The sequence below is a fragment of the Pimephales promelas genome, chromosome 17, assembly GCF_988280905.1.
Source record: "Pimephales promelas chromosome 17, fPimPro1.hap1.1, whole genome shotgun sequence".
Lineage (NCBI taxonomy): Eukaryota > Metazoa > Chordata > Actinopteri > Cypriniformes > Leuciscidae > Pimephales > Pimephales promelas.
In genome coordinates this window covers 2,008,566-2,030,365 of record NC_142785.1, presented here as the reverse complement: position 1 = coordinate 2,030,365, position 21,800 = coordinate 2,008,566, and the positions used below count along the sequence as shown (strand labels likewise).

Genomic DNA, 21,800 nt, shown 5'->3' with positions numbered 1-21,800 from the left:
AAACTTGTATATTTAAGTTCAGTAATTTCACTAAATGGCGATGATAATTACCTATTAATTGTTATTTAAGTGAAATTACTGAACTTGAATATACAAGTTTGATAAAAATCATCATTAAAGAAGAAAATTTCAAATGGCATTTAGAGGCTTTTGCATCTGAACTCTTCATATATATATATATATATATATATATATATATATATACATAATTTATTCATGTGATGTAAAGCTGAATGTTTTTTTTTTCCGTAGAAGTACTAAAATTCAAATGTTTGAGGCAAAAAAAGATATAAATACTTTTAATCCGAATATATGCATTAAATAAAAGGGACAGTGAAGACATTTCTAATATTACAAAAGATTATATTTCAAATGCTGTTCTTTTGAACTTTCTATCGTTTTAAAATATCACTGTTTCAACATTGATAATAATAAGAATCATTAATAATAATAATAATATTTGAGCACCAATAATAATAATCATCATATTAGAGTGATTTCTGAAGGATCATGTGACACTGAAGACTGGAGTAATGATGCTTTGATCACACGAATAAATTACATCTCACAGTATAAATCACAAAGAAAACTATTAATTGTAACCATATTTCACAATATTACTGTTTTTACTGTATTTTATATCAAATACAAGCAGCTCGGGTGAGTGTAAGACACTTCTTCCAAGAATCATAATTATTACAAACTTTCGACCAGTATTGTATATTTATTTTATTTTTTACATTTTTTAAAAAGCTGTAGTAGCAGCTTATTCTCTCTCTTCCATTATTTCACAGCAAAAAAATAAATAAATGAATAGACTGACAGTCAGAGGAAGGTTACGAGCGGCTCAACAGATGCAGAAACTCGTTCGCTGGTTAATTAGTGCACTGCCGACACACACTCAAATGTGTTACTGATTAACGCTTCGACATGCCACACTTCCTGAGCTCACACTGGCCTTCATGTGCCAGAGCGGCCACCAACTAATGAGGCTTCACACACACACAGAGAGAGAAACAGATACACAAATACAAACACTCACACACACACTCACAGAGAGAGAGAGAGAGAGAGAGAGAGAGAGAGAGACATACACACACACACACTCACAGAGAGAGAGAGATCCTGGCATCAGCGCTGGAGACCTCTACTGTGCCCAGCCACACTCTACATCACACACAGGCCAGGGGTCAGGGGTCAGAGGTCAGATGTCTGCTGTACGTGGATGATCTGGTCCAATCATGGTGTTCCAGAAGAAGGCCAGATCTCAGGAACACACACACCAGTTCCAGGTCCACAGCACGAGCTATAGCTATCTGTGTGTGTGTGTGTGTGTGTGTGTGTGTGTGTGTGTGTGTAACAGGACGAGCTATAGCAATCTGGGCATCGACATCAGCGCTTCGGGACGCTTCGGTCTGGCTGTTAAAACACTCAGTGAAATTGCTCGGAGGGCTTTTTATGCCATAAAGTCACAATGCGGACACTTAAAATTACCCATTAAAACCTGGATAAAATTATATAATTCGATAATAAAACCAATCCTTCTATATGGATGTGATATTTGGGGACCACTACTAAATTTTAAAAAATTGGGATAAAACATTAAGTAGAAAAATTAGCTACGCCACACAGCTACAGCCCCACAACTATTATTAAAGAGATCCAAACACATCTAAAAGACACTCATGACCTCCAAAAACTCGACCCTTAAAGGAGAACTCCGGCGCAAAATGATCCATCGAAAATAAAACATCGGTACCTAGTCAACCGTTCTCTGAGATTTGTTTTCATGATAATCGAATGAAAAGAGTTTTATCTCTAAAATCTGTTTAGTGTATAATGTAATGGGGGCATTTACTAAGTAAAAAGAAATCACTAGTTTATACCACTAACAAGGCTCAAAATAGCCCCACACAAACACAGTAACATAATGAGGGTCCATACATGCAAAACCAAGCATTGAGAACTTTGTAAGTGTACAGACCGTTTAATAAGAAGATACTTTATATAGTATACAGACAAGAGCCATCTTAGAAAATAGTCACGACAAGTCGAACTGTATGAACGGCGTTCGGGGATCGACTTGTCGTGACTATTTTTTAAGATGGCTCTTGTCTGTATACTATATAAAGTATCTTCTTATTAAACGGTCTGTACACTTACACAGTTCTCAATGCTTGGTTTTGCATGTATGGACCCTCATTATGTGACTGTGTTAACGTGGGGATATTTTCTAAATTATTGATTTTTCTTTAATGTTAAAAATCATTTGGATGTTGTATATACACACCGTAAATACTGTAAATATATATATCGCAAACATAAATGTACGAATTAACCCTTGTGCTGCATTCGATTTTTAACACCGTTGAGTGCATTAAGGACCAAAAATTGCCACATATTAAACATTGCCTAAAATATTATATATATTATTATTATTTTCCACTTTTACCAAGTTAAATCTTTTAACCAGCATCAGTCCTCATCATAACTACCAAAAATGTATTCAATTTCAGGATTTTAACCCTTTAATTACCAGTTTTGTTTGCGAAACCATCGATTTGTATAAGAGGAAAAAACACAAAAATTCAATTATTTTCAATAAACTAAATGTAAAGAGAAAACTTTTGAATTTTTGGAACTTTTGGATTATCACAGTCCCACTTTGCAAAAAATCCCACTTAGCGCGTTAGAGACCAAAAATGGTCACCTATTAAACATTGCCTATTGCCTAAAATAAGGTGCATTTCCACCCATAGGGAATAAATATGTAGTGACGTCATCTGGTGGAATACACTATATAATGCAAATATAATGCTTTTGCTTCAAAATGAAAGGATGTTTGTGCAAAAATCATGTTTCATGTATTACTGATTTAAACAACGTTTTAATGGGTTTCAATGGGCCATTTTTGGTCTTTATGGTGCTGAGTGTTACTATTTGATCTACACAGTGTGTGTTATACATATTTTGCAAAATGGGATCACATTTTTTACATGTATCCAAAAAGTCACAATTTTGCCAAATTTCATACCATTTGCATTAAAACAGCCAAAATGGTCAAAGAAATTAAACTGCAAAAGACCAAAAATGTCCCTAATGCAGCATAAGGGTTAAAGGTGATTTTCTCAATGTTTTGATTTTTTTTTGCACCTTCAAATTTTCTAATGTTGCATCTCGGCCAAATATTGATTTATTCTGACAAACCATTCAATGGAAAGATTATTTATTCAGCTCAATTTAAAACAATTGACCCCCTGTAACTGGTTTGGTGGTCCATGTCACATATCATGAAGCTGAAGTCATGTGTTTAATATTTTTGATATTAGAGAACATTGTGTGCTATACAGCAAGTCTACAACAGTGGAAGTGGTGATGAACACGAGTGGACGCTGTGCTGTTTCTCACATATTGTGTGTCTGTGGCGAATCTGAATGTGTGAAAGTCAAAGGATTTGTGAAGAAGGACAGTCTTCCTCACACACTCCACGATCCCACGCTTTGAGCACCGCTGGATCTGATGAAACGATAAACACGACGAGGACTGAGGAGACTTCCGGTCGCTCCGTCAAATTAATCGTTAATGCAGAATATAGACTGGAACTGTTCATGAGAAATGCCATGAGAGTCTGTCATCATTAACATTATTAACAATCATGAAGGAATCTATAACGTTTGCAGCATGCAGTCTCTCTCTCTCTCTCTCTCTTTCTCTCTCTCTCTCTCTCTCTCAAATAAACAAAAGCATCAACATATTATATTTAAATAAAGAAACAAAGAAAGAAAGATATATATATATAGTGGACTATAGTGGATATACATCGGATATATAGCGGACTATAGAGGATATATAATGGATATATAGTGGACTATAGTGGATATAATGGATATATAGTGGACTATAGTGGATATAATGGATATATAGTGGACTATAGTGGATATAATTGATATTTAGTGGACTATAATGGATATAATTGATATTTAGTGGACTATAGTGGATATAATTGATATATAGTGGACTATAGTGGATATAATGGATATATAGTGGACTATAGTGGATATAATTGATATTTAGTGGACTATAGTGGCTATAATGGATATATAGTGGACTATAGTGGATATAATGGATATATAGTGGACTATAGTGGATATAATGGATATATAGTGGACTATAGTGGATATAATGGATATATAGTGGACTATAGTGGATATAATGGATATATAGTGGACTATAGTGGATATAATGGATATATAGTTGACTATGGTGGATATATAGCGGACTATAGTGGATATAATGGATATATAGTGGACTATAGTGGATATATAGCCGACTATAGAGGATATACACTGGATGTATAGCAGACTATAGGGGACAACCACTGGATATAAAGCAGACTATAGTGGATATAGTGGATATATAGTGGATATAGCAGATTACAGTGTATATAGTGGATAAATAAATAGCAGACTAGTGGATATACACCGGATATATAACGGACTATAGTGGATATATTCTGGATATATAGCAGACTATAGTGGATATACACTGGATATATAGCGGACTATAGTGGATATATAATGGATATTTAGTGGACTATAGTGGCTATAATGGATATATAGTGGACTATAGTGGATATAATGGATATATAGTGGAGTATAGTGGATATAATGGATATATAGTTGACTATAGTGGATATAATGGATATATAGTGGACTATAGTGGATATAATGGATATATAGTGGACTATAGTGGCTATAATGGATATATAGTGGACTATAGTGGATATAATGGATATATAGTGGACTATAGTGGATATAATGGATATATAGTGGACTATAGTGGATATAATGGATATATAGTGGACTATAGTGGATATATAGTGGACTATAGTGGATATAATGGATATATAGTGGAGTATAGTGGATATAATGGATATATAGTTGACTATAGTGGATATAATGGATATATAGTGGACTATAGTGGATATATAGTGGACTATAGTGGATATAATGGATATATAGTGGACTATAGTGGATATAATGGATATATAGTGGACTATAGTGGCTATAATGGATATATAGTGGACTATAGTGGATATAATGGATATATAGTGGACTATAGTGGATATAATGGATATATAGTTGACTATGGTGGATATATAGAGGACTATAGTCGATATAATGGATATATAGTGGACTATAGTGGCTATATAGCCGACTATAGAGGATATACACTGGATGTATAGCAGACTATAGGGGACAACCACTGGATATAAAGCAGACTATAGTGGATATAGCGGACTACAGTGTATATAGTGGATAAATAAATAGCAGACTATAGTGGATATACACCGGATATATAGCGGACTATAATGGATATATTCTGGATATATAGCAGACTATAGTGGATATACACTGGATATATAGTGGATATATGCTGAATATAGCGGACCTTTAGTGGATATAGTGGATAAATATCAAAATGATTTTTAACATTAAAGAAAAATCAATAATTTTGACCCATATTGGCTATTGCAACAATTATGTGTTCCCAGGGTCACATATTATCATATACAGTAACCTGTAAAAAACAAATATATTTGTGATTGAGTGAAAATAAAGTGAATGTGTTTTCCCTCCTCGTGTGGACGTATGAGATTATCTGAGGGTGTTCACATTTCTGGCAAAACCCCTGAAACTAATGAAGTGTCGCCCACAGGTTTATGAGCCGTTTATGACAATGCAAGAAGCATAAATCTGGCAACAGAGACGGGTTTAGTTTCACACCCAAAGCATCTCAGCTGAGACGAGGATATTCTCTCAGCTCACACACTTTTCAAGAGCCAGACACAGCGAAGATGCTGCATGATGAGCAAACTAACACTTTACAATAGTTAACACTAGTTCATGTATTAACTAACATGAACTAATAATGAGCAATACAATTTGGTACAGTATTTATTAACTTTGTTAATGTTAGTTAATAAAAATACAGCTGTTCATTGTTTGTTTATGTTAGTTCACGTGCATTAACTAACGCTAACTAATACAACCTTTGATTTTAATAATGGATTAGTAAATGTTGAAATTAATTTTAACTAGACTAATAAATGCTGAAGAATTGTTCATTCTTAGTTCATGCTAACTAAGGTAGTTAACTAATGTACCTTATTATAATATGGATATATAGTGGATCCATGTAAATATATATATATATATATATATACTGGATATATTTACATCCAATATATATATATATATATATATATATATTCTTTATCCATTATATATAGACTATAGTCCTCTATATATCCACTATATATATTCAATATATATACACTATAGTCCGCAATATATAAATATATATCCAGTATATATCGCAAATATATCCAGTATATATCCACTATAGTTCACTATATATCCAGTGTATATCCACTATAGTCCACTATATATCCACTATATATATTCACTATACACTCACCGGCCACTTTATTAGGTACACCTGTCCAACTGCTCGTTAACACTTAATTTCTAAGCAGCCAATCACATGGCGGCAACTCAGTGCATTTAGGCATGTAGACATGGTCAAGACAATCTCCTGCAGTTCAAACCGAGCATCAGTATGGGGAAGAAAGGTGATTTGAGTGACTTTGAACGTGGCATGATTGTTGGTGCCAGAAGGGCTGGTCTGAGTATTTCAGAAACTGCTAATCTACTGGGATTTTCACGCACAACCATCTCTAGGGTTTACAGAGAATGGTCCGAAAAAGAAAAAACATCCAGTGAGCGGCAGTTCTGTGGGCGGAAATGCCTTGTTGATGCCAGAGGTCAGAGGAGAATGGCCAGACTGGTTCGAGCTGATAGAAGGGCAACAGTGACTCAAATAACCACCCGTTACAACCAAGGTGGGCAGAAGAGCATCTCTGAACGCACAGTACGTCGAACTTTGAGGCAGATGGGCTACAGCAGCAGAAGACCACACCGGGTGCCACTCCTTTCAGCTAAGAACAGGAAACTGAGGCTACAATTTGCACAAGCTCATCGAAATTGGACAATAGAAGATTGGAAAAACGTTGCCTGGTCTGATGAGTCTCGATTTCTGCTGCGACATTCGGATGGTAGGGTCAGAATTTGGCGTCTACAACATGAAAGCATGGATCCATCCTGCCTTGTATCAACGGTTCAGGCTGGTGGTGGTGGTGTCATGGTGTGGGGAATATTTTCTTGGCACTCTTTGGGCCCCTTGGTACCAATTGAGCATCGTTGCAACGCCACAGCCTACCTGAGTATTGTTGCTGACCATGTCCATCCCTTTATGACCACAATGTACCCAACTTCTGACGGCTACTTTCAGCAGGATAATGCGCCATGTCATAAAGCTGGAATCATCTCAGACTGGTTTCTTGAAAATGACAATGAGTTCGCTGTACTCAAATGGCCTCCACAGTCACCAGATCTCAATCCGATAGAGCATCTTTGGGATGTGGTGGAACGGGAGATTCGCATCATGGATGTGCAGCCGACAAATCTGCGGCAACTGTGTGATCCCATCATGTCAATATGGACCAAACTCCCTGAGGAATGCTTCCAGCACCTTGTTGAATCTATGCCACGAAGAATTGAGGCAGTTCTGAAGGCAAAAGGGGGTCCAACCCGTTACTAGCATGGGGTACCTAATAAAGTGGCCGGTGAGTGTATATCCACTATAGTGCGCTATATATCCAGTGGATATATAGTGGATACATGTAAATGTAAATATATCCAGTATATATATATATATATATATATATATATATATATATATATATATATATATCCAGTATATACTGGATATACTGTATAGCGGACTATAGTGTATATATAATGGATAAATAGTGAATATACTGTATATATATATATATATATACTGGATATATTTACATCCAATATATATATATATATATATATATATATTCTTTATCCATTATATATAGACTATAGTCCTCTATATATCCACTATATATATTCAATATATATACACTATAGTCCGCAATATATCCAGTATATATCCACTATAGTTCACTATATATCCAGTGTATATCCACTATAGTCCACTATATATCCACTATATATATTCACTATATATCCACTATAGTGCGCTATATATCCAGTATATATATTCACTATATATACACTATAGTCTGCTATATATCCACTATATATATTCACTATATATACACTTTAGTCCGCTATATATCCAGCATATATCCACTATAGTTCACTATATATCCAGTATATATATTCACTATATATACACTATAGTCTGCTATATATCCACTATATATATTCACTATATATACACTTTAGTCCGCTATATATCCAGCATATATCCACTATAGTTCACTATATATCCAGTGTATATCCACTATAGTCCGCTATATATCTACCATATATATTCACTATATATACACTATAGTCCGCTATATATCCAGTATATATCCACTATAGTTCACTATATATATCCACTATAGTCCACTATATATCCATTGTTTATCCACTATAGTCCGCTATATTTCCAGTATATATCCACTATATATCCAGTATATACACTGTAAAAACGAACTTTTTGGTGTAGTAATATATATTAAATGAATCATCATAATTTTTACTTAATAAAATTAAAATTCAATGTGAACTAGAATTTTCTAAGTAAAATTTTAAATATCTACGCGTTTAATTCATGTAATAAATTAACTGGTTGGAAAGAGTAAATCTTATTATATATTTTCTTGTAATATTTAAACGTTTTATAGTCCCTTCACATAAACATAGTAATTTTAAGTAAATTTTAATAGAAAAGCATAGCGCGTTTGAATCCGCACATGCGCGTTTGGACAAGTCTAACTGCGCACTTTGGATCTGAGACGAGACGAATTGGCGGGCTGCTGCGTGGCTGCTTTCTGTCGTGTTTGAGGTAAGTTTGTCTTTCTGTTTTACATTTAATAAAACATGAGTCTGTGTGGGTTTTGATTGATGATTCTTGTTTATTTGACTCAATAAACATTAATGCTCACCTTACAACATGGCCTCATATTAGTGCAACGCGTGTGGGTTATCCATAACAGTATACTGTATCGTTAACCCCTTTTCACTTCCTAACGTTAACGTACATTATTTATATTGAATCGGAAGTTTTCAATAGTTTTATAGATTCACAAAGAACTGTTTTTCGTGTAAAAATGTCAAACTAAGTAGAAATTAGTAGACAATCTTTACCGTTTTAACTGCTAGCTAGCTAAAATTGGGCCTTAAAATTAACAATTTAATGTCAACCGCTCTTAACGTTATACTGTTGACTATGGAAAAGTTTGAATGCTCTTGCTGAATATTGCTCAGGATGGAACGTTTACACATAAAGCTATTTTTTTTTTTCTTTCAATCGCACTAAATCGTGCATAAATGAGGTCTTAAAGTAAGCAGGGCTGCGTTTCTAAAATCACCCTGTTTCTAAAAGTTGATTGTAGAAAATAGAGATCGTGAGTGGCAATCATGGGCAATATTAATATTGACAACAGTAACTGATTTAGCACATGAAAAAATAAATAAACTTGAAATGTACTAAACTCAAAGTTAAAATTGAAATGCCAAATAGTGTTTCTCTTTTGGATTTGCACATTACAAAAGAAAGTGCTGGATTGTTCACTCCACTGTTGATATCTACAGTCCTTGTATAATTAACCCTTGCTCCCTGCATCAGTCTATTTAACCAAATTTCTGCTGTTGTACTCTTGAATCATTTTGTCACATTAGATCAAGGAGGAATTCAGGAGAATCGATCATGGGGCAGAGATTCATGTTCAGACTTGACCAATGCACATCAAGACTTATTGCCCTGATGAAGGCCATGGGAGGTGTTGTGGGGACCAACTGAGGCCATTTCTGGACAAACTGAGTCAGGTGTGTTTGATCAAAAGTGTGCTTGTTCACATTTTTTTAAATAAGATATACTTAATGTATTTCTCATACATGCATGTACATTTATTGTATAGCTTTTAATACAATATAGATTGCATTAAAGTAGCTTTACTGTATTAAACAGACAAAAGTCAAAAGTTCAGAAATTTCAGTAATTAGAATTTTAGTCATAAATTACAACTTAAATTTCAAATATTAAGAATCTGTACTGAAGATGATAGAGTTTCAGCGACAGTTCTGCTTTGGCCAAAATGCAAGGCAGACAGGAACAGGAAGTAGAGTCACTTTGCTCTAAGTACTCAAATCAGTGTTCCTTGTGCATGAATGCTTTTGTGTTCTCACTTGATTTCATTGAGTTCATTGTGTATGAATAAAAGGTTGTGTAATGGTACAATATAAATCTGTTCACAGACACAAAGCCTTGAGATGGGAATCAGTTATCCGCAGCCTCATTCTCTACTTTGACGATAAAGAAGATGATAAACTGTGTTTTGAAGATGAACAGAGTTCTGACGGGCTCGGGACGACATGAGGGTGAGTCATTAATGACATCATTTTCATTTTCACAATCACGAAAAGTCGCCATGGAAATAATAAGGAGATATATTTTAAAATGAAAGTCGCACACTGGGTGGTCAGCTAGAATATTTTAAAGTTGCGTGTGAAAGGTTAAACAGAGTCAAATTTATTTCACAGAAAACTGCACTCCAGTTTATAGCACCCTAAAAAGGATAGTTCACCCAAAAATAAAAATTGTCATTGTTTACATTGTGTAAACATTGTTTACACTCAAGTTGTTCCAAACCGTTGTGAGTTTATTTCTTCTGATGAACACAAACAAAGATATTTTAAAAGAATGTTGGTAATCAAATGACGGTAGCCATTGACTTCCATAGTAGATTTCTAATGGCTACAGTCAACTGTTTGATATCCCATTTTCTTCAAAATACAATGTATGTATGATATACCGTCCTTGTCCAGAAAAGGTAATACAGACATCATCAAAGTAGTCATGCAGTGACTGCAGTGGCTCAATTTTAAGTTTATAAAGCGGCAAGAATACTTTTTGTGCGCAAACATAATGACTTTATTCCACTATTAATTTCATGAATTCATATGCATAATGAAAGCATAGGTGCACTCGAACAATCATTCATTAAAACGCATAAAACTTTAGTTTACAAAGACGTGAAACTCACCGAGTGGTCTGGGGTGTTCACTGATATGCTCACACAAAAATCGCTGTAAAAGATGCTTTCCAACAGGTTCTATCGTAGTTTTTGTCCAAGTCCATTTTCTTCCTGTTTTTGGTCGAACTAGATAACTAAGGATCGCGCACGCAAACTCGAACTAGATAACTAAGGATCGCGCACGCAAACTCGAACTAGATAACTAAGGATCGCGCACGCAAACTCGAACTAGATAACTAAGGATCGCGCACGCAAACTCGAACTAGATAACTAAGGATCGCGCACGCAAACTCGACAATTGACTACTGTGGATTTCGACCAAAAACAGGAAGAAAATGGACTTGGACAAAAACTACGATAAAACCTGTTGGAAAGCATCTTTTACAGCGATTTTTGTGTGAGCATATCAGTGAACACCCCAGACCACTCGGTGAGTTTCACGTCTTTGTAAACTAAAGTTTTATGCGTTATAATGAATGATTGTTCGAGTGCACCTATGCTTTTATTATAAAGGCGGGGGGGTGCTAACACAGGATCCAAAAATTCTCGTGACCGGAGCATCTGTCTAAAAAACAATCTTAACTATTCTATTTCATCAGGGACGATCTTAAAACAGGGCTTTAATTGTAAAATACCGAACTTGTCCTTTAATGCAAGTCAAATAAAATAATTTAAGCCATTATATTTTTGTTTCTCAAAAGAATTATATTTTTTCTTCTAAATTGTATGCAGGAGGACAGTGGCAGTGACATCACTCAGCACAGCATTAAAATACTGGTCGTTCGTGGTGCTGATGGAGAAGATCCAATCGATGTATCCATCCTTTTTGAAGGGAAGGAAATGCTGGAAGCAGCAATACCGTAAAGACAGTTTTACTGAATGCACCTGTGTCAAGAGATGACTGAATGTCCATTCTTGTATGAACATTTTTGATGACTGAAAAATAAACTGTTTAATTGAGTTTTAGTTGTGTGATTTGTGAAAAATATTGAGAAAATGGTTATTTATTTATGTTCATGATTATTTATAAAAAAGAAATTATCAATGTTTAAATATGTAGTAAATGAAAATCTCAACAAAAAAACTTAAATAATATCTACTTAATTTACTTCATTAAATGGTAAGATTTACTTAAAAATTTCATAAACGCAAGCTTCCTAATTTAAAAACAATAAATAAACTTTACTTAATTACTTTAAATAGATATAGCTTCTAAATGAAATGTAAATGGGTATTTTTTACTTAATTTCTTCATGGGAGTTTTGTTCAATACTAAGTAGATTTTACTTGATAATGGCACGCGAGTTGTACTTAATATTATAGCAGTAAAATTTACTTAAAATTTACTTGTGCAAATTGTTACGAGGATTTTATTAAGTAAATCTTACAAGTAGTTTTTTTCAGTGTACGTATCCACTATAGTCCAGTATATATCCAGTGTTTATCCACTATAGTCCACTATATCCACTATAGTCCTCTATATATCCACTATAGTCCACTATATATCCTCTATAAATATATTCACTATATATCCACTATATATCCACTATAGACCACAATATATCCAGTGTTTATCCACTATAGTCCACTGTATATCCAGTATATATCCACAATATATCCAGTATATATCCGCTATATCTAGTATATCCACTATAGTCCACTACAGTCTGCTATATATCCAGTGTTTATCCACTATAGTCCACGATATATATCCACTATAGTCCGCTATATATCCACTATATCCACTATTTTCCACTATATATCCACTATTTACACTATATATACACTATATTATATGTCCACTATAGTCCGCTATATATTCAGTATACATCCACCATAGTCCACTATATATACAGTGTATATCCACTATATATCCACTATATAGCCACTATATTATACAGTATATCCACTATATCCACCACAAGTGTTATTTTAGACAGACACACACTGTCACGATCTCACATATTTCACATTTGCCACTGGATTGATTTTCAACAAGTCTGGAGGTGCATAAATATTCAAGTGTAAATGCATGAAGGGTCAACAGGTTCCCACAGGGTTTCTCATGCAACATACTGAAAATAAGGAAACCTCACAGCTCGTCGCTCACACACCACACGAGAAAAGCTGAGTTTGGAGAACATCGCAGATGAAAATGAATACAGGGCTGCGCATTAGATCCAATAAATATCTAAGATTGTGATCATCAGGAAGAGTGCAGACTACAGCATTATATTTAGATTTATTTCCATGCAGAGTCTAAGATTTCAGCAAGTGTTTATATATTTGGAAAATCAGCAACAAAACATCTGGGACCTTTAAAACCAACATAACGTATTTTCTGGGTCACATTTTGGCAGATGTTTTTATTTATTTCATTTTTTGAAAGAAATTAATACTTAAATTCAGCAGAGACTCTTTAATCTGACCAAGAGTGACAGTAAAGACATTTATAATGTTACAAAAGATTCTATTTTTTTTTAAATGCTGTTCTTTTGAGCTTTCTATTCATCAATGAATCCTGAAAAATAAAACGTATCATGGTTTCCACAAAAATCTGAAGCAGCACAACTGTTTCCAACATTGATAATAATCAAAAAATGTTTCTAGAACAAAAAAAAATAGTTCACAGGGCCCTAAACATGTTAAACTTTTAATAAATTTTTTCATTTTTATGATTTCAATTAATTAGATATGCTTTAAAAATAAACTAAAAATCTATTCAATCATTAAAATGGAGTGAAAAATAAATAAATAAAAAAATCCCAAAAAAATGAAATTTGTGAAAAAATAAAATAGCTTTCAAAGTGCATAAATACATTTTATTTAACAAATTCATTTTTTTTTAATTTTCATTTTTCTGAATTTTTTTTTCACTCCATTTTAATGATTGAATATAATTTTTAGTCATCAAAAAGCATATCTAATTAATTGATATCATAAAAATGAAACATTTATTAAAAGTTTAACATGTTTAGGGCCCTATGAAATACGTGTTTGCATTTTCAAGCCCAAAAACACATCGTCATCTAAATGAATGGCCAAAATGCATAAAATTTTTTTTTGCTCAGTAAAACCCCAAAGTGAAACTCTAAACTTGGCACGTACGCAACATCCATTTTTATCCATATAATCCAAACATCTTGAGGATTTAAGTGTCAGTAGGCGAGGACGCGAACCATCGTAAGAGTTCAGGCCGAGCTGAGAGAGACGGATGAGCCGACGTCCAGTGTTTATCAGTTTCTCCAGACAGATGGACTACAGCTGGACAATCACACTGTACAAATGAGATAAGAGGAGCACCCACAGCGTGGAATATAAGTGTGTGTGTGCGCGCATGAATACGCATCTCTGGGCATTTCCACTTTCACACAACTTCATCCGAAAAATAGCAAAACCGAATAATACTCCTACACTCCATCCCACAATCTTCAGCCTCCACGCTTTAAATCCAGCACTTTTCTATATTAAAACATGCCACCGTGAAGTAATTAAGCTCTTAGTCGTGTCACACTTGTCCTGCGATGCACTAAAGCACTTCACACACACACGCGTCGCATACTCTAAGCAATAACGCAAGCGATCGCTCAACATAATCAGACAAAACCAGATGCACTGGAGAACGGAGGTATAGTGAGAAGATTGGGAGAGGAAGAGGCGGTTGTCATGGAACCTGTTGCCGTGCGCCTGTCGTCAAGCGCAGCTTTGCATGAGAGCCTCGGTGGCCAAGCTAACGAGAAGTCGCGTAAACACATGACCACCTGCTTCATCAGGGAAAAAGACTCTTTTTCAGAGTAAACTGATAAAGGCCTACGCACACAGAGCAAGAGAATGGAAAGAAGAGTTAAATAAACATATAGGAAGCGTTCAGATGAAATATGCATTGCTTTTTGATTCATAACCATAAATTCTGCATGTGTAAATCAGATTATTAAACATCATTAAACTCAGCCTGTATTTGACCAGAATATTCCAGAAGCATTATTAGGAATTATTATCAATTAAGTATTTGCTACTTAATATATGTTTGGAGTTCATCCCACACTAACATTTAAAAGTTTGTGGGGAGATTAAAAATAACAATAACACTTTTATTCCGCAAGTTATAATGTTACAAAAGATTCTATTTCAAATAAATGCTGTTCGTTTCAACTTTCTATTCATCAAAGAATCCTGGAAAATAAAACGAAACACAGTTTACACAGAAATATAAACTGTTTTCGACATTGATAATCATCATAAATATTCATAATGTGAATATATGTATATATATATATATTAGGGCTGTGGAAAAATTAATTGCGATTAATCGCATCCAAAATAAAAGTCTGTGTTTACATAATATATTTGTGTGTGCTGTGTATAATTATTTTGTATATATAAATACCTATGCATGCATGTATATATTTAAGAATTATTTGCGCTTAAATTCTGTATATATTTATAAATGCATAATCTATATTATATAAATATAAATATTTTATATATGAATAACACATTTTCTTAAATATATACATGCATGTGGGTGTATTTATATATACAAAATAATTATATACAGCACACACAAATATTTTATGTAAACACAGACTTTTATTTTGGATGCGATTAATCGCAATTAATTTTTGCACAGCCCTATTATATATATATATATATATATATATATATATATATATATTAAAATAAACACACAATGACTTACAAGCTCTTTCTTTATGATGTGTTTTAATTTCTGAATTAAAATTAATTTCCATTTATTTTGGGACAAAAGAATGAAATTCTTCAAAAGCAAAACGTATGTAGCATAATCTAATAGCATAAGCTTATCTTTAAATTGAAAGACTTTTGTCAGCCAAAAGAAATGTGGTGTAAACGAAAACATGTAAAACAGGAAATAACATGTTAAATATTAGACTATATGGCAAGTTAATTAAAGTTAGTTTGGGTTGTAAATGATTATGTGATATTTATGAATTATTATTAATAGTATGATATTTGTACAAACAATTGAACATTTGTATGATATTTTAATCTATACTTTTACTCAAACTATATTTAAAACATTTTTGAAAATAAAGATGTGTGTAAACTTGTCAAGTGTAAATGTCACGTCTTCGAACATTTAATCGAAGTGTGAGAGTATTGGTGCGTTTTAAACCAGATTGTTCCTTTGCTTAATCTTGGCTACTCTTATATGCTATTGACCCAATCTGGCAATAAAACCTACAGCAAAAGCTCATTCCCAGTGACCGTATTGAAAGCCACAGCCTCTGGAAGAGTGTGTTATCAGCAGTTTATGCATTAACACGGCTATCGGCCACAGAGATCAAGGTGAGCCACGCTAGAAACACAATCCTAAATTCTCAGCGAATCGAAAGAAGCATTAAATGGCTCTGAGTGTGCAGGTCATTTCATTACGACGCAGTGGTTCCAGCTGATTTTAGCAGCAATGAATGAAATGAAGCTGATGAAGCTGAGTGTGTTTGAGATACGCCCCCTCCTGAAGTAATCAGCGGTCTTCTGGAGGGAGGATCCGGCTGTAAATCGCCCCTATAAACCCTGTGACGGATGAACCCTGTGGTGGAACACACGCCTGGTGGCCTTTCAGCTGCCATACGCACGATTTACATAAACAATGCATGAATACAATATATGAGATTAGAAGCTTGAAAGAACGCTTCATTTTATCAAGATTCACCTGGCGAGAAAGACCAAGAGGGATATTACTTACAACAGGGTTATAATATATATATATATACCCCTTTTGCACCGACGTCACAGTTACGTCACGGCGCTAGCTGGAGGCAAAACAAAGTGAAAACTGGAGGCGGCCAATACAAACCAGCACAGATTCGGCTACATAACAAGGAGCTTAAATTGCTTTTATTATTTTTAAATGTCATCTTATTGTGTTGTTTGGTGCAAGTATCAATGAAAAATGAATATGCTGTATCTGGACTTTTCATTTCTAGAAAATATTCACAACACTAAAATCGCACCGTAATGTCACTCTTCACATTGTCGTCGTCTCGGCAGAACTGCGGATCGTACACACAAGTCTTGTACAGGACCATTACACATTAAAGGGTTAGTTCACCCAAAAATGATAATTCTGTCAGTATTTCCTCACCCTCATGTTGTTCCAACCCCGTAAGACCTTCGTTCATCTTCGCAACACAAATTAAGATATTTAAGATATTAAGATCGCTCCTGCATACTAGTCCATAGGCTTCTTGAGGGAATGACTCTTGCTGGCATCGAAAAGTCATTAAAGACATCGTTAAAATAGTCCAAGTGACTACAGGGGCTCAATCTTAACTTTATTAAACGACGAGAACACTTTTTGTGCGCAAAAACAAACAAAAATAACGACTTTATTTCAACTATTCACTTCCTTCTCCATGGGCCTGTAGTCAGTTAACGTAGTGTGATTGCGTAAAGCTACGTCACACGTAGGCTCACTATTGGCCGACGCTGGTCATGTGATGCGTGTGACGTACAATAACAGAAGCTTACGCTATTAAACTAGTAACCTGACTCGCGCAGAGGGAGAAATAAACGAATAGTTGAAATAAAGTCGTTATTTTTGTTGTTTTTTTGCGCACAAAAGTGTTCTCGTCGTTTGATGAAGTTAAGATTGAGCGCCTGTAGTCACTTGGACTATTTTAACGATGTCTTTAATGACTTTTCGATGCCAGCAAGAGTCATTCCCTCAAGAAAACTATGCAGGAGGATTAATGCAGTTATTAATATATCAAATATTTATATTTATGTATGATATACATTTTGTGTAAATATATATATATATATATAAAGTATATACATGCATGTGTGTGTATTTATATTTAAAAAAAGTATTATACACACAACACACACATATTATGTAAAGACAAACTTTTATTTTGGATGCGATTAATCGCGATTAATCGTTTCACAGCCCTAACAAAAAACTTTAAAAAGTCTAAAGCATATAACTAAAATTCAAATGAAACTGAAAATATATAAACAAAAGCTAATTAATTAAATATTAATAAATAGTACAACACTGAATTAAACACAAATTTGTGGGCTTTTCTCAGCATATGTGATTAACCAAAATGAATAAATTAGCATATCATGCAAAAGCATGAGTTCTCACACTTACATCGGCTTATTTAACATGTGTACGCGTGAAGCGAGCTCAGCATCCGCGCATGTTTAGCAAGACAGCAGGACGCCGGTCTCCCTCAAACTGCTTTGATATTGAGCAACACTTCAAAGACCTTCAGCGGTTACACACGAGCACTTTATTCATTTCCACAAGCTCTTCCACTTCGAGCTTGAGCTGGAAGTCTCTGAAAGCTGCAGGTTTATCTTGTGGACGATTATCAAGAAAAGCTGCCATTAGTGACTCTCCAGCTCCTTTGTGTCCTCATAAACCTTCAGACTGAATCCAATGTCTCATTCAACAGAAGATAATTCAGAATTATAATGATCTGCCACTCCACTACTTAATTTGCTAATGCATAGTTTTCAAATGCAGGTTCAGATTAAATGGATGCCTGATGTTTTCATTGTGGCTCGACTATAAAAGGGGTTTTAAATGACAAGGACCCCTAAATATGATGAGTGGCCTTATTAAAGTATGTATACAGACTGTGGGAAAGAAAAAAAATAGTGCTGTATTTTATGAAAAATATGTCACAACGGGTCAATATTGAATTGTTTATGAGAGAGAACTAAAAAGTCACATCGATGTATAAATCATGTAAACTAAATATTTATAAACAACATCTATTTTAGTTCCAATCACACGATAAATCTTTCAAATGTAAGGGTATTCATAACACAACGGGAATGAAAGACGTAAATATTAAAATCAATTAAAGTGGCAATCATTATAAAAGAAAAACATTTATTATAAACACTGAGCCTAAACACATATATTTAAAGCCAATCGGTGTGTGGGAAATGGGCTCACGTGCCTCTCATTCAACATGAATATAAATGTGTGAGTGTGTTTGCATTAATTAATTGCAATATCAGTCACTTTGCAATACAAGTTTTAGACGATAAAAGACCTCAAAAACATGGTGAGACGTTATAAAAGCAACATGTTGTTCCCGAAATTCAATGGTTCACTGTAAAAAAAAATCTGTTAAATTAACGGGAAAATTCCGGCAGCTGTGAGTTTTCTTGTTAAAAGTACGGTAGCAACATTTTAGGTTTTACAGACTTTGACCGTATTTAATTTTACAGCAGTAAACCGTATTTCATTATTTGATATAATGTTAATTTACTGACATTTTGAAGTATTAATATCTGTTTTGTCATCATTATCAGCTCTTCCACAAGAGAGTTCATACTACTATATAAAAGCTGCACAGTCTCATTCACACAAACATTAAACACCATCACGGTAACATGTTGAAATTTTAAAAATGAAATAAGAATTAATTTAACAACGTTAAATGCAACATAAAACCCTAATGAACATAACTGATAAGAAAAAAACTAAGAAAATTATGAATAAACAGTTAAAATACATTAAATGTGAAGCGTCACACAGGGAATTGTGGGAAAGTCAATTTACATTTTTTCACTGTAAATTATACAATGACTTCTTTTTCACTTCCAAAAACTGTAAATTTAACAGTAAATGTACCATTATATATATATATATATATATATATATATATATATATATATATATATATATATCACAGTTATTTACCGTATATAGTAAGGAAATTTTCTGTTAACCAATTAACAGTTTTTCACTGTAGCATTTTTACAGTTTTTTACTGTTAAAATCACGATCATTTTTTACAGTGTTTATTTTCAAATCGCCATTGAACTGAAGAAAAACTACACTTTAAAACAACATTCATCCTTTTATCAATTGTTTCCATGCATAATAATTTGTCACCAAAGTGTCATTTATTTGAGTTTATTATTAAAGGTGAAATAATTAATTGCGTATGTGCGTGTGGTCCAGGAGCGTGCAAACCTCTGGTTGCAGTTCCGCTTGTCGCCAGAGGGGGTGTAGTTCTGCAAAAACTCACGAGACTTGCACAATGCACCTTTAAACAATCGGCCGATAGTGAAAATAATACCGATAATTAGCCGATACATCGGCGCATCTCAAATCATACAGGCTATTGTTTGACTTATGTCTATTTTTATTACCACAAATCAAATAAGACTACTCAATTATCAAGTTTTGAGTGATCGGATCACAAAGCGTTTACAGAAGGCTGATGTGGACAACCACGACACCCAAAGAAATCCATACCATAATGGTTTATACCATAAATACCATTGCAGGTATGCAAAAGGACATTATAATATATTACGGGGAAACGACAAATCTTCATTACCCTTTTCGGCTGAGCGTCACTTTGGCATTTTCAAACACAGCTCATGACATAATGACTGACGACTGAAGGTTTTCCCAGCTCTCTGTTCATTAAATATAGATTAGCTCCTTTCTGAAGTGTTCAATGCCTCTGATAAATGACCAAACTCTGATGAAAAACACAAAAAACTACAAGGTGAAGTCTTATGCACAAGCGTATTAAAAATTCAAGCTCAGTGCTGTGAAATACACACGATTCAGAATAGTAATATCAGAAATGTGCGCATTTAAACAACTGTTGCAGTGAATCAATAAAACTCCTACACAGTTCTTACTGTGCTTTCTATGTATCTGATCAGAACAAATATCTTGTTAAACAAACCATTTGTTTGTAAAGCAAGGGCTCAGTTTCATGCGTAATAAACACGTTCCTTAAGTGTCACCGGCCGGCCCAAATCCATTACATTTTTAAAACCGTAGGCTATACTAAACCTAAACTAATCTTGACAAACTATATATCATTTGAAAGCTATAGTTTCCATATTTGGTGATTGACTAAAATCAAAATAAATCACAAAGGGGCCATAATTTATTAATTTGCAACAAGAATATTTTCATACTCCTAAGGCATGTTCAGACCTTTATTTTGAAATAGTGATGAACGTGAAAATTATGAAAGAAGGGTAGAAACCTCAGTTTGTTTTTATGTCAAGTGTTCAAAAGATAGCATCCATTCAATTATTTTAGAAAAAAAGGTCTGAAATTTTTCATTTTCATAAACTCAAACTTCTATAACTTTTTTTCTGTTTCACTTTCTTAATTTTTTTCACTTCTTCAAAAGTTCCTCTTTAAACCGAGACCAATTTTATGTCTATATTCCAAAGCATTCTTGAATTACAACCATTTAAGTTCGAAATGTGCATTTTCATGTATATTCAAAAAATGGGGGGTGACACTTAAAGGGTTAAATAACAAAATAAACAACTAAAATGACCACGGCGGTGAGAAAACATCAGTTCAGAAAGCATCAGATCATCGCGATGTGGAAGTTTGCACAAACTCTTCAATTCGGCAGTCATGTCATGTTTATTTATACAACACTTTATACAATAGATTATATAAAAACATGCAGCTTTACAGTATTAAACTTTTTTTTAAAGTGTCACTGTCGCTTTCAATTACAACTTAATTTTCTACTATAAAACATCTTCAGTGTGTTCATGTTTAGGAAGTCTGATTTCGAGGGACTGAACAGGAGAAATCAAAGAAGGCGGAGCCTCAGAGCCACACCCACCTATGACATCATCACCAAGGACCAATCGC

The 21,800-nt window shown here is 34.0% G+C and overlaps 1 protein-coding gene and 1 long non-coding RNA gene across 4 annotated transcripts in view; one reads left to right on the top strand and one right to left on the bottom strand.

Moving 5' to 3' along the window:
* slc39a11 (solute carrier family 39, member 11) overlaps positions 1–21,800 on the bottom strand; it is a 190,504-nt gene that overhangs the window by 100,672 nt on the left and 68,032 nt on the right. The gene's annotated exons all lie outside the window — the stretch shown is intronic.
* LOC148971022 (uncharacterized) lies at positions 8,627–12,104 on the top strand. Its single transcript, XR_016146953.1, has 4 exons — positions 8,627–8,952; positions 9,789–9,935; positions 10,365–10,487; positions 11,876–12,104. It is a non-coding gene; the product is annotated as an uncharacterized LOC148971022 (long non-coding RNA).